Source organism: Lissotriton helveticus, chromosome 6, assembly GCF_964261635.1.
Source record: "Lissotriton helveticus chromosome 6, aLisHel1.1, whole genome shotgun sequence".
Classification (NCBI taxonomy): domain Eukaryota; kingdom Metazoa; phylum Chordata; class Amphibia; order Caudata; family Salamandridae; genus Lissotriton; species Lissotriton helveticus.
Window position 1 is genome coordinate 683,026,129 of NC_136067.1, and position 15,121 is coordinate 683,041,249.

Sequence of the window (15,121 nt, forward strand, 5' to 3'; positions counted from 1 at the left end):
TAAGCGGAATCTGCTTAAAAAATTAGGTCTTGAGCTGTTAGTCTGCTCAAAACAGACTGGTATCAAAATAGGAGTTGCTATTTTTATGAAGCAAGGGGTGGGGAAATGTGTCATAACCTCAGCGGATAAATGGGGGAGATGGGGGCTAGCAGAATTTGTTATTGAAGGTAATAAATTCACCATCTGTTCTACATATGGCCCAAATTTGGATGATAGTGAGGTAATGAATACAATCAATTTAGAATTGGCTGATTGGTGTCAACCTATAATCCTTTGTGGTGATTTTAATGTTCATATGGAAGCCGATTTTAATATTAGGAACATTTGGTACTATAAAGGTCGAAAGATCAGGACTTATAGGGCTCTTAGGGAGCCAATATTAGGGAACGGGTTGATTGATGTGTGGAACAAATTGAGACCTACTGAGCCTGGATTCACCTTTTTTTCTGCTCCACATCAAAAGTCTGTTTGTCTGGATTATTTCTTTATCTCTTCAGCTCTTTTAGAAAAGCAAAGATCGACATCTTACCACGAGTGGTCTCCGATCATAATCCACTTGTTTTAGAATTGTTGTTATCCTCGCAGACTAAAAATCTGAATAGACAGTGGTCATTTCAAAGGAATCTGTTGTTAGAGATTACCTTTCACATATGGCTAAGAATATAGATGAATTTTTCTTACATAATAATGAGACGGCTTCGGTCCAAACAGTATGGGACACCTTTAAATCTATAATAAGGGGGGAAACCATGAGCTTTTCGAATTTCCGTCGGAAAAAGAAACAGAAAGAATTTAAGATATCGCTGGACAAAGTAATGACGGCAGAACTAAAACTAGCTGATAGCATTAAAGCGAGCCAATGTATCGAAGAATCACAACGCGTTTTAACAATTGAACGTGATGTTGTATATTCATAAATGGCTGATCAGATAGCATCTAAATATAAACAATATAAAATGGAATGCTACAAATTTAATGAACTGACAGGTAGAATTTTAGCACAAAGGTTAAGACAGAAGGCCGCCATGAATGATATTACAAAGATCATTGATCAAGAAGGAGTAGTTCAAGAATCCAGAATGGGGATACTGAATGCATTCTGTGATTTCTATCAATCATTATATAATAAGACTAATGATGGTACCAGCGTAATCAGTGATGCGTCAACGTATTTTAGGAACCTGGATAATCCTACCCTTACGGAAATAGAAAAAGCAATGTTAGCGGCTCCAATTACCTGGGAAGGGATCGAAACAGCTATTCTTGAGCTAGCTCTAGGTAAAGCGATGGGACCAGATAACATCCCTCTGGAATTTTATCACGCTTTCCGTAATGTGCTTAAACCGGAACTTCTCAAGGTTTTTCAACAGGCGTTTCAAGGTGACCCACCCGCTTCTTGGTCTTTGGCAACCATAGTTGTATTTAAAAAAAAAAGGAAAAGAAGCTTCAGATTTAGGGTCATACCGACCAATTTCTCTTATAACATCAGACAGTAAGATCTTTTCTAAAATTCTAGCGAATAGGTTAAATGATATTATGCCCAATCTGGTTTCTAAGATCCAACACGGCTTTATTAAGAAAAGAGATACAACTGATCACGTAAGGCGAATTATCACTCTCCTAGATTGGGCGCAGGCCATGGGATCTCCAGTCGGAGTGGCCCTGTTGGATGCCGAAAAGGCATTTGACAGGGTCGACTGGGGGTTCTTGTGGTCTGTGCTAGGCTGGAAGGGAGTCCTGAAGAATATTTGATTGCTATCCGTGCGCTATATACCAATCCTAAAGCTGTAATACGGTTAGCCGCGGAGACCTCTGCTCCTTTATCAATCACAAGGGGGACACGACGGGGTTATCCCTGCTCCCCCCTGTTGTTTGCGTTGTATATAGAGCCGTATTTACAAAGACTCATAAAAGAAGATGACATCCCTCCTGTAAAAATCCATCAACTAGAATATAAAGTCTTCGCATACGACGATGACGTTGCTATAGTGACATCTGACATTAAAACTGCGCTACCCAAAATCATAGCACTAGCCCGTGAATTTGGAGAATTATCGGGTTATAAACTAAACATTTCGAAGACACAGGTAATTCATTCTACTGTCGGCATACCGGAAGGGGTGACACTGGTAGCCTCAGCTCCATATCTGGGTGTAAAAATTTCTGCTAAAGTAGAGGATATTCTAGGGCTTAATTTAGATCCGTTGCTTGTCTCGGCCAATAGGACTCTTGAGAGGCTGAACAACTTACATCTATCCTTATGTGGTCGAACCAATGTAATAAAGATGATTATTTTCCCCAAATGTTCTTATTTTTTTCGTACCATCCCATTACGGTTTCCTTCAGGATTCTTTAACAAATTAGATAGAATTGCTTCCAGGTTTCTCTGGGGTTATAGGAGAGCTAGAAGATCCCTTAAATGGTGTACGCTTCCCAGGATAAGGGGAGGCTGGGAGATGCCGTATTTTCTTCTATACTATTGGGCAGTCTCGTTAAGATTTATGGGCATTCTAATCTTTCAAGATTTTATAACGGACAAATTTACATATCCTTCTATTTATGAAATGGTCATGGGGGCTGAAGCACGTCAATGCTTGGTGAGATTAATCGAACCAAGCTACTACAAATAAACTAAATTTAAAATTATGTTAACGGCGTTTCAAATCTGGAAGCAATTCAAAAAGAGGTTTCGTTGCTGTGAGGATTATAATTATTATACACCTCTATTTAACAATCCAATGATGCCAGCAATTTTCAAAGACTCTATTATGCAGAGATGGCAAAGCTCCATGCTGTGTCAATTAGGAGATCTTTATCAGGATAAACAATTTGTTTCATATACGTATTTGCAGGAAATATACAATTTTTCTAGAGGAGATTTCTTTAAATACCTCCAAATACGGAGTTTTCTTGAGTCTAAAAATTTAATAAACACCAGTAAGATGACTCAATTTGATGTGTTGGAATGCTGCAAGAAAAGGAATATAATTGGTTTGATCTATCAGACAATGTTAAATCGAACTGAAGATAATATAGAAGCTTATATAGATAAATGGCAGAAAGGTCTAGGAATAAGGAATATAGATGTGCCTAGTGCATTAGAAATGGCTAGCACTATCCTATTTAATGGATGGTTAAAAAGCCCGGATTTTATGTGTATTTTCGATCTATATTATACTCCGGCAAAGCTGGTAAAATGAAAAGCTAATAAGGGTGTTAAATGTAGCCGATGTGGACATTTTGGTGCGGATTCAATTCACATGTTTTTCCATTGTTCTAGGGTAGCTCAATTCATTAATGAAGTACAAACTTTTTTAAATAACATTCTAGATACATCAATTGTATTATCTGCTGAATTGGTAATATTTGGAATCCAATCTGGTCAAAGGGGGACTATAACAGAAGCAGAACAAGGTTTTCTGTTTACCTCTATGTCTGTATTTAGATATTGTATAACCTCTCGCTGGCTAGATACTGACCCACCGATGTTCTGTCATAGGCAATCGAAACTTCTGAGTATTTATCAATTGGAGAAAGCAATATATATTTTAAAGGGGAAGAGAAAAAAGCTATTTGGTCAAAAACTCTGGACTCCTATTTCTAAGTGGATTTAACGTGTCTTATAATGTTTATATTTCTCTTTATTCTTTTCTATTTTTCTCTGCAATGTACTATTCTGTATAATTATTGCTCTGCTAGACATGTTTTTTGTAGTATCTTAAAAAAGATTGTGTAAAATTACTCGCTGCCATAAAAACTCAATAAAAAAAAAAAAGAAAGTGAGGAGGCCACTATGCCACAAGGTGAGGTTTACCTTTTTTTGTGTACGACATTTTGTTCATTTTCAACACGTGTATCCTGCAGCTGGAGAAAGATGAACTGAGCTCCCCGGAGGTACAAGGTATCTTCAGGATATTAAGGAACAACTTAGGACAGAGTGGTAAATCTGTTCTTTGGTTTTCAAGTCCACAGTTATTTAATGCCCCATGACTGAGTTGAGCGCAAGCATGAAGAGTGATTTTTAAAGTACTTAGAAAAATGGGTTCAGAGAGCCATTATTTGTCAGCAATAGAACCATGCTGCTTAAAAGAAACTCGTACTTTCCAGTACTTGCCCATGTAGTTCACTTGACCCGGCACCTTGAACATTTATTTAATGAGTACAGTATAATTATTACTGTTTTGCGAGCTGTGGCAGGCACCAACTTGCCATGTGCACAGAAAAAGCTGAATGTTTTGTCAAAGTTGCCTTGTGATGTTCATAACATAAAAAAAGTAATCTCATTTATACTTAGCTTGCCGGGACGTAATGCACTTACTGAAAGGATTTCCTCTCAGTTGAAGTTCACCTGGACTGACACACGAAATAGGTGTGATGTGGATCTTGTCAAGGCAGAATTGCAGATCCAGGTGAGCATGAATCATTTGTGTGCTGACTTCGACCAATTAGCTCTTACGAACAAAGAACTTCTGAAGTGTGCTAGTTCAGAGAAAAAGTATAATTTCAAGCACTAGCACTAAAAGTAATATTACCGGGGTCAAAATCCTATTATTTCCATGGTGAAGGTCATTTCCAAGGTCAAATTTTGCCTGGTGTGCTGTACTTCTTTTGAACCTAAAATACATTTATTTTGTCTTGTAGTTATGGTTGCTGTCTATTTACCTACATACTATTGCACAACCTAATGTGCAGGGTCTGTAAAACTTGCCCTTTGACCCAAATTGTTGTCCTGAATTTTGACCCTTACTCCTGAATTTTACACTCACCATCCTGAATTTACACCCATTCCAGTTGGTTACCCTACATAAGAGGTTGCGTTAATGTTTGTCCTACTAATGTGTGTTTCATTATGTATGTATCTCTAACTCTGACACATCTCTCTGCTGCAGACAGTGCCCATTTCTTTGAACACATATCTCTCCACTGGCCAAGGTGCCCCTTTATTAGGACAAATCTCTGGTGCTGGGAGTTATTTTTTTCTTTGACATCTCTCTCTGCTACTAACTGTGCCAATTTGACACCTCTCTTGTTGCAGGGATTCTGCTCAGTCACAGAACTGTGCACAGAGACTCAGGACCTCAGTGGATTAGGGTGTACCAAAAACTCACCTTAGTACCCAACATCTCCTACCAGACTAGCATCAGTGTCTCATTAGCTCTTCGTCCTATAGCAAAGTCACCAATGATTAGACAACCCAGAACATGCGACTTAGGATAACATATATGTTATGTCTAGAACGTGCGCTGATCAGTTCGGACAAAAACAACAGTGTTGATATATCCTTGAAGGCCTCGGCACTCACTGTATAGACTAAGCTTACAATGCAAGTCTAGCAATGTGGAAAAACAAGTTATTCTCATGTGGTGCAAAACTCTCAACCTAACGCGAAACAATAACTAACGTGTGTGCCATGTGGAAAAGGAAGCAAAAGGTAAAATGGCATTTAAACTTCTAATAAGCTCATGATAACTTAACACTGTAGAAATGCAAGGCTCAGCCCCACTACACTCCCTGCTGCTGACACTATTTCTTTGAACACATCTCTCCCTGCATCTTGCACTAGTTTGTTTAAACACATCTCTTTGATACTCACAATCTCCATTTCTTTAAACACATATTTCAATTAAACATATTTCAACTCAATGTGCCTATTTCTTTGAGACATCTCTCCCTGCTGCGCACCGTGCCAGTTTCTCTTCAATGAAACTGGCAGCTCAACAGCAAAGAGAGATGCCATGGAAGGGAAGTGACTATCCAAACTCCCAGCCTAGGAGGTACAGATATTGCAAGACACTGAAATTCACACCAATATGTGAAGAATTCACCGTCCGATAGCTTACAGCCAGCAGCAGACGCGCATGAAATCTGTCACACCTGCCTTTTCACAAAAAAATGTGCAGCACCATACCAAACCATTAACATGCCAAGCCATAGTATAAATAGAATCAGTAATGAACCCGCAGGAGCGCTTACTCCACAGCTGTAAAATACAATATGAACCCAAATGCTCTCCTTTGTAGAAGTGAGAACAGCCCTCTTTAGATGAAAGGATCTGCAGACTTAGGGCCAGATGTATCAAAGGGTTTTACCCATTCTGTCTCTATGGGAAAATGTGTTCATACATATGGCCCTTAACTCAGGTGTTTCTAAAGGAGCCACACACTGCAGTCTGTAGCATAGTCAGAAAAAATGCAGTGTCAACTACAATAACAACTAATACAAGTCACAAATAATAGTTTAGTATAATATATCAGTTCTGGTGATGCAGAAAAGAACATACAGAATGAAATAGAATGCGCCATGGAAGTGCCTGCAGTGATCTCCCCAAAATATACTGCCTGTATAGTAAGTCAAAAGTGAATACTGCCCCGTTTCAATGTGTGCCCATCCATGTCATATTCACAGGGGAGGAGGAAAGCTCTGAATGGCCTGCCAGCCACCAAGAAAACAAGCACCCGATCGCTGTGACGCCTGCAAACAGCAAGCCTGCTTCTGTGCAATCCTGAGCTCTTTGATGCCTGCACATGGCCGGCCTGCTCCATCAACAGAGCAAGTGGAGAGACAGGAGGAAGTGAAGTACAAAAGGGCAACATTAGACCATGAAGAGAGCAAGTGACTACGTAAAACAAGCACTCACCGGCTGAACTGCACATAGGGACTGCATACGCATCCCTGCTCGCTCCCGCCGCAATACTCCATGGGAATGAACTTCCCAGAAAAGGTGGACATGCACCCACCATTAACCATTTGGAGGCTCCGGTTTTCAAATGACACACCCAAAAGCCTATCCAAAGCGTGGAAGGAGTCAGACTCCACAAACTAAAGATAACTGATCGCCTACAGTGCAAGCGCTGTTTAGGCACGACCTAAAAAGGGCAAACTTCAATCGCCAGAGTGTTACAGGCCAATTTCCTTATTGAACTCTGTGGTTAAGCCGGTGGGGAGAGGAGTGCTGGAACGCCTTTTTAGACTATTTTAGGGAGACTGACATTTTGTTGGAGGTCCAGTATAGGTTAAGTGAGGGCATTGGCATGATGGAACAATGCCTTAATTTGCACCTGCTGATCAGCAAATACACCATCATCAAGCAGGGCCCCGTCTGCCTGTACTTTACAGACATTTACTGCACCTTTGACAGTGTGGTGAGCTCGAGGGTAAATCGGTTCAGTTTCTGCGAGCCCTACATTACGACTTCTCTGCATCAGTTAAGTTTGGCCCCTTAGGAGAGAGGGCAGATTGTTTTAGGATAGGATGAGGGGTACACCAGGGTTGTGTCCTAGCCCCATTGCTGTTCCCTCTGTATATTACCCGCCTAGGTACCACTTTGTCTGCTAAGGTTTGACACCCCTCCAATGGTAGAAAAAGGTCCCTATCCTACTATATGCGAGTGACTCCGACTTACTCTTGAGAACTAACAGCCTTAACATTTTGTCTTCAGAATTTGGCACCTTTATGGGCTCTCTTGGTTTGCCCACCAATCAAAGTAAAACATTTATAATGGCAAGTAATCCCAAGCAAACCAAGATGCGGGGTGACTCACTACCAGGTCATCCTGAGACTCACTCAGGATTTCTCCTATATGGGTGTCGTATTTGATGTGAAGGGGAACTGGGATCCTTGCACTGCTATAGACTACCAGCAATTTGATAGCCCCGCTGGATAGGTTTTCAATCTTGCAGTAGTATTGGTAACAACAAACAACAACAAAAACAGTGGCCCCATTGTTGGAGATTTATAGAAGAAAGTGTCTCCCCATCTTAATGTATGGGCCAAGTATCTCGGGCTATATTGACTAAAATCCCTTTCACAGGGAAGAAAACAGTGTTGAGGAGACTACTTTTTTTCTCAAAAGGACGTCAGGGAAGTGAACTAGGAGAAACTGTACTACCTTAACAAATGAGAAAACATAACTTATTCTTATTTTTTCAGTTACATTTTGACCAAAAAGAACTTGATAATATGCGTAAAGTATAAAATTGTATGGGTGGATATAGCTGAAGTACCATTATTATGAGGACTGGCTACTGAGTCACAATGTGTGACTAAAGTGTGGATATAAATGGTAGAAACAAAGAATGAAAAGATTAGTAAAAAATAGATAGCAATATCCTATCTGTATTAAGTAGTTTGAATTGCCAATGAATTTTTAAGAATGAGTAATTATCAAGTGTAATTTATACTATTTGTTTTTAATGATATGTCCTGATGAAGGTGGTGAGACCAAATCTAAACCCACTAAGACGCTGTGTCAGCAGGAATTTGTGATTTTTTGTTAAATATGAATATGTAAAAAGATTGTGTTTTGGGATATCAGATTTATGTAAAAAAATATTTTTATGATTGGTAAACTTTTTTTAATATGATGTTTTTTATTATGCTTAATGAGAAAGTGATTTTATGTTGGCTTAAATTTTAGAACAGTACTTATGGAAGGAGGAATTATTTTATACAAAAATAAGAACTAGAGAGAAATATTTTTGTTTTAGGCTATTATCAGCCTGCCCTTTTTGACATATAATGGTTACTCTCCCTTTTTGTGGGATTAGTTATTACCACAGAATCACTTCTAACAACATCATTGACATAAAATTGAACTTATTGATATATTATTTGGTTTGAATTAATTTATATGTGTATTTGATATTGGTACACACCAAAACCCTCACCAAGAATAATAATTTTCCTCTGTCACATGGTTTTTTGTGTTGACTGGTTTCACATAACATCCAATCATTTAAAAATACAGCATTTCTCGGTCTTCCCATTATTTCCCTTCCCTCTCATTTGTGGTTGACCAATTTCAACCCAAGTTTACTCAAGTACATAGTGGCTTTCCCCTGAAATTTAACAGTAGATTTTACATGATGTAAATGCCACAAATGGATCTTAATGTAGAGCACACATTTCTTTATTTATGGTTTCAAAAGATTTAAAGCACATACGCTTACAATAGCGTCTTCATAGCTTTATGCATCACATCTCCATTCTCACACAACAGAGCAATAAAAGTTGTACAGATAGCCAAGTGTCCCTATCCAGCAGCACTGAGAGGAACGAAGCACCATATAGCTCCTAAACTGTGCTAATCGCAAATAAATATCTGCAAAGGAAAAAATACACAACATGCACCAAAACCACTCTCTTATTCAGTCAACAAAGTGCTAAACGCCTTAAGAAGGTCACTCTCCAGCAGCACAGATTAGAAATGGAACACCACACAGCTGTTCCACAGCACCAAACACCTAAATACCTGCAATATATAAAAAATATATAATAATATAAAAATATATCCCTAAAGGCACTAAACCACTCTCATATAACCAACAAAGTACGAAACGCCATCCAAATGGCAGGTTTTTCTGTTTAACAGAATTGAGATGATGAGAAACAGAACACTATTATCTCCTCTACAGCATCACCCACAAAAACACACTAAGGCTCTCATTAAGAGTTGGAATATAATGGAACTCGTAATATAGTGGACGGGATACCGGTCATGTTTGTAATGGAGTAACCTGCTCACCAAACATTTAATTAGGCTCTAAATGTACCAACTTCACTTACTCACACAACCAGCACAGTACCAAGTGACAAAGCCTAGTAGAATATCATGCACAGTTCCTTGTATAAACATGGTTGAGTGAAGATGGTGAATTATCAATAAAGATGTTTTTTAATTTAGTTTTCATCTTATCACATTTGCCTTGTGTTCAAAGATAAAGGTCAAATGTCAGGCTCTGTCTTCTGACAAATTACTGCTTATTCTTTTAACATGTAAATTTGTATTTACTTTTATTTCACCAACTGTAAAGTTAGAGAATGTTGTAAAGTGAACAAGGTAATAATCTTGCCGGGGTACAAGGAGTGAGAAAATAACTGCATTCTTACAGATTTTGCTTTCAAACCACATTTAAATACCTGCAAACAAACCAAATACTTCGAAAAGTATCAACAGTTAGGAAAGCATAAACAGTCTGATGGCAACAGAGCTTTAAATAGGATCATAACAAATCTTTACACATTATTTGGTGATTTGAGTGGGGAAGCAGTGTAGGTGAATAAGGCATCAAAGCACTTTGTGAAGAACAAACCAGAATGAGATCTTACACCACCCAATGTACAGAAGCCCTTAAAATATGTGTACAAAGCAGGCAGGTTCACAACATAGGAAAAATGCCTCCATCAGGGCTAAGATGGCCAGAATTGCAGCATACCTGCAACCAAACTACCAGCCAGAAATATCCAAAGTAAGCCATTGCTCGCTTTGTAAAAAGCAACAAAAGATTCATGTACACTCTTCTTGCAGAGCCACACTCTTTTTAAGACTACCACATTGATTAGGTCAGTCATCTTGCAATTACCTATTAATCGTTAAATGTGCAGCTGTGTTTACCAAGTTAGGTTGGTTTTAAATTGCTTTTCTTGTTCTGTTCATATCAAGAGTATATTATAATTGTTTTTAGCTTGGCAGCAGAAACTTTAGTTAGAATTTGTAGCTCTAACCCAGATTGTCTTAATTCTTTTCTTCACCATTGGAGATTCTCTGCCTGCTGCTTGTACCTTTGTATTTTCATTTTGTATACACAAGGTCACAGTTGCAGAGGTGACCCAGATGTGACATGCTGTCAAGTATCAAATCTACCTCTTTGGATTGTGGGTTCAAGCTGTCCAAAGTTTCATCTCATCCACTTGGATGAAAGCATACTGTGGCCGCAAAGGCATTGACTATCCCAATAAAATGTGCTTGCAAATCTATTGTTGCAGCAAGCATATGCGGACTTGCAACATGGATAGTTTTGTTTGTAGCAATGTCTCAAAAACAAAAACGGAAACATCAAACTATATCCACTTTTGTTGAGTTACTTTAATTTCACTTCTGTTGTGACCTACACTGGATGGCTATCACAATGCAGCGGAGACCGCAACTAAAATTGCAGTATACTGCTTAGGGCAGTGCTTTCCAAACTGTGTGGGGCGCGACACAGTAATGTGTCGCGCCCCACACGTAGGTGTGTCGCGAGATGCGACGCGATGACGTAGGCCGGCCGATATTAGGCCGGGCAATGCGACTTGAGCCCTCTCACCTAAGGATTACGACGTGCACATGACAAGGCGGAAGGCGGAGGGTAGAGCAGCTGCGGAGCCTCGTGATCTGGAACTCGATACAGCAGGTAAGCTCGCCTCCATACACACACGCACATGAACAGTGCCAGTGGATGTTCATTCCGGGAATTGTTGTTTTTATTATGCAAGGAACATCCAACAGATCTCAAAGGCCACTACTTACAGGTGATTTGGGGAAGGGGCGGCAGGCATCTTGCGTGATGGCTTGCAGATTGTGTGCGCATTCACGCCACCCAAAAACTCCTCCTTTTGCGGCGGTGCTGGGAGACAGATTTATCCCGCCCCGGCACTGAAAGCAAAACAGATAATGTATGCCCAAAATACTCGTGTATAGTTGCGGATTTGTTACACTTTTATGGGCTTGCCCAGCTCTACATAATTAGTGGTGTACCGTTACAGCAGCCCTATCTACTTCACTGAGTGCGCAGACCTACGCTACTGGGAGACATGCCTGCTGGGACTATATCCCAGGAATAAAAAACACAGAGCGACCCTCCCCACCCCCCTTCTTTCTGGATTTGGGGTTTATTATTGGCAAATGTCGTATTACTACAAGATGGATATCTCCCACATCCCGGGAATTTGAGGCCAGGCAGCTGTCAATGAACAACTGGGCGCAGGCTGAAAGTGTGGCTCTTCACAGAGAGGACACACTTGGACTGCGGAAATATCCATTGGTGCATCCTCCTCGCTTTAAGTATGAACCATATAGATGCGGAAGTGCTGACAACCGCCACCATAGCTGAGAGCTTGACCCAATGATTTCTCGGTGTGCCTTGGCCTTTCCTCTTTTATTACTCCCACGCTGACAAGTTATCCCCAGTATTTCTCCATCCCCTTCTAGACCCCCCCTCTCCCCCTTCTTTCTTCATAACTTATTACCATTAAACACAACCCACGACTGGCATTTGAGATGGCACCAGTGCATTTTTAGTTTAGCATGTTCATGGTTCACGGCTGGTAGGAAACAAAGATCGGTATAATGCCTTTCTTGAGCCGTGCTTCTATTGGGAATTGCCTCGTTGTTGGAATCATCGTGAAAAATATCAACACCCAATGTCTGTTTGCTCTCCACACCGCAACTCCTCTTGTTCCTATCTCAGAGACTTCTCTACGCAATTACATGGGCGACATATATATATCAACACTCGGGGGACATTACCTGCCCTGTAGTCACATCACACAGCTGATGAACGCCCATCCAATGCCTGGCCTCTCTGAAGAGAGCACGTAGCGATGGTTGTTATTTGCATAAGATAAATAAGCAGCAAGATGGCTTGGGCTATAGTATGCAGCAAGGTTGTGTATAAAAATTTCTTTTTTTTTTTAAAAGAGGCCAAATTATGTGGTATAATGCAGCACATTTGGGTGCATGGAGGGACTAAACAGGCACAAGCTGCAGAAAGATAGTGTGAACACAAGTCACTTGTGGGACATTATCTACCTGTAGTCACATAACACGGCTGATGTATGCCCATCCAATACCTGGCCTCTCTGAAGAGAGCACGCAGCGATGGTCAGCTATGTGCAAGTGTGAGAAGGGGTGCCCAGCGCTGAAGGAGGTTACAACGGGTTTAGAGGGGGTGAAGGGTGAAATAACTTGTAATACCACATACCATCGTCCTGCCCTAACAGCCCCACATAACGGCTTAATTTGCTAAAATGTGAGGGACAGTACAGCAGCAAAAAGTGGATTGAAAGGATAAAGCCAGCAGCATGCGTAATGTAATAAAGGGAGTGGCTTAAATAACGTGCAAAAACAAAAATAATAATTTGTGCTTAGCTTAGTGTGCTGCCCCACTTGTATTTCGGTTGTTTCGGTCATCGCATCCAGATATATGATAAATCGAGTAGCAGCATACTGACAATATGTCGGGTCTATTGGCTTTGTCAATGGTTGTTATTTGCATAAGAAATAAGCAGCAACGATGGCTTTCGCTATAGTATGCGGCAGGGTTGGGTATAAAAAAAAAATAATAAAAAAAAAAGAGGCCAAAATATTCGGTATATACAGCACATTTGGGTGCATGGGGGGCTAAACAGGCGCAAGCTGCGGAAAGATAGTATGAACACAAGTCACTTGGGGGACATTACCTGGCCTGTAGTCACATCACATGGCTGATGTACACCCATCCAATACCTGGCCTCTCTGAAGAGAGTACGCAGCGATGATCAACTATGTGCGAGTGTGTGAAGCGGTGCACAGTGGGTTGAGGGGGGGGATAACGCCAGCAGCGTCAGTAATGCACTGGCGCAGGGCCAATATATAAATTATGGACCAGGACTGAACTGTTTGTACAGCAAAACTGGAATAACTTGGTAACTTTGTAATGAGATTCCACAAGACAGGTTCATCTCTATTTAAAAGAGGCATATTATACTAAATGAGACCCCACTCTGATTGGCATTCTAAACAGAGATGCAATTAATTGACACAATGAGCACCTAGTTGTAACTACATCTCCGAGATTGGCGCCATACTAGTTAACTAACTTAGCACCATGGGATACAAACTACACCTCTGAGATTGGTGGCATATTAATTTTATGCCAATAGCGTTAATGTACCCCTCCACTCATGCCCTGCTTGGCTTGCACAGCAGAGCCTTGACAACCATGTTTTTCTGTGTTATGCCCATGGTCAGTTTTCATGTCCACCCCATGCCAAAGACCTTTCGTGCTTAGTTGCACTGGCCGCAGCTTGAACCTTTGTTGTGCTTGTTTTTAGCGAGCATATTGAATACCATTTGAGCTCTGATTTCACATGATTATCTACTACTCAAATCCTGAAATGTTACTGGAGAGAATCCAGACTGTAAGCAAGGCATAAGATTTTTAAACTTCGTATCTCATGTTCTTCCTATCTCTAGATTTCCACATTTCATTTTCCCGGAAGGCAAACAGGAACTCAAAATGGATACGTTTATAATTCGGAAGCGAAAAGCTGGTGACGATGAAATTTGCGAAGAACAAAATGTAGCAGCTGTTGAGCAGAGCACCCAAGAATCAACTGAACAATCTTCCTAAGTGCATAAGAAGTGTAAAGGGAACATCGCCAATCCCCGTTTATATAAGAAAGCTTTTGGGAACTGGGGTTCACATTTTCTGGTAATGAAAACCATCCTTGTCCCCAGTGTTTAATTTGTGGGGAAATACTGGCAAATGAACGTATGGTGCCAAATAAATTAAAACGCCATTTTACCACAAAATACAGCCATTTGTCAGAAAAACCAGTGGAATACTTTATTGAGCTTGCAAAATTTAAAAGGAAGCAGTCTGCATCATTCACAAAGAGAATGAAGACATCGGAGAAAGCTCAAAAGGCAAGTTACTTGGTTGCTCAAATAATTGCCAAAAACAAGGAACCACACACTGTTGCCGAAACCACCATTAGGCAATCTTGCTGTGCTATTGTTCGAACAATGTTTGGGCCAGAATTTGAGATTGAAGTTAATAAAATCCCTTTGGCAGATAACACAATTGGAAGACGGATTCAAGATATGTCTGCTAACGTTAAGCTGCAAATGAAGGATATTTTTCAAGATGACAATATGATCTTTGCATTGCAACTAGATGAATCAACAGATGTCAGTGGGTTAGCTCAACTACTGGTTTTTATACGTTTCATTCATACTGACACAATTATTGAGCAATTCCTGTGTTGCCTAGAACTTCCATTGAGAACTAGAGGTGAGGATATATTTCAAACTTTAGATTGCTTCATGAAGGAAAATAATTTGTGCTGGGTAAATTGTGTTGGGATATGCACGGATGGCGCACCGTCAATGGTTGGCTCAACAAAAGGTTTTATAGCTTTAGCAAAGAAAGAAAATGAAAGTATCATATTTACTCATTGCTTTTTACATCGCGAGGCACTAGTCACGCAAACCATTGGGAATGAATTAAGGGAAGTTATGGACAAAGTGATTCAAATGGTGAATTACATTAAAAGTCGACCTCTTAAATCAAGAATATTCGCTCATATTTGTGAACAAATG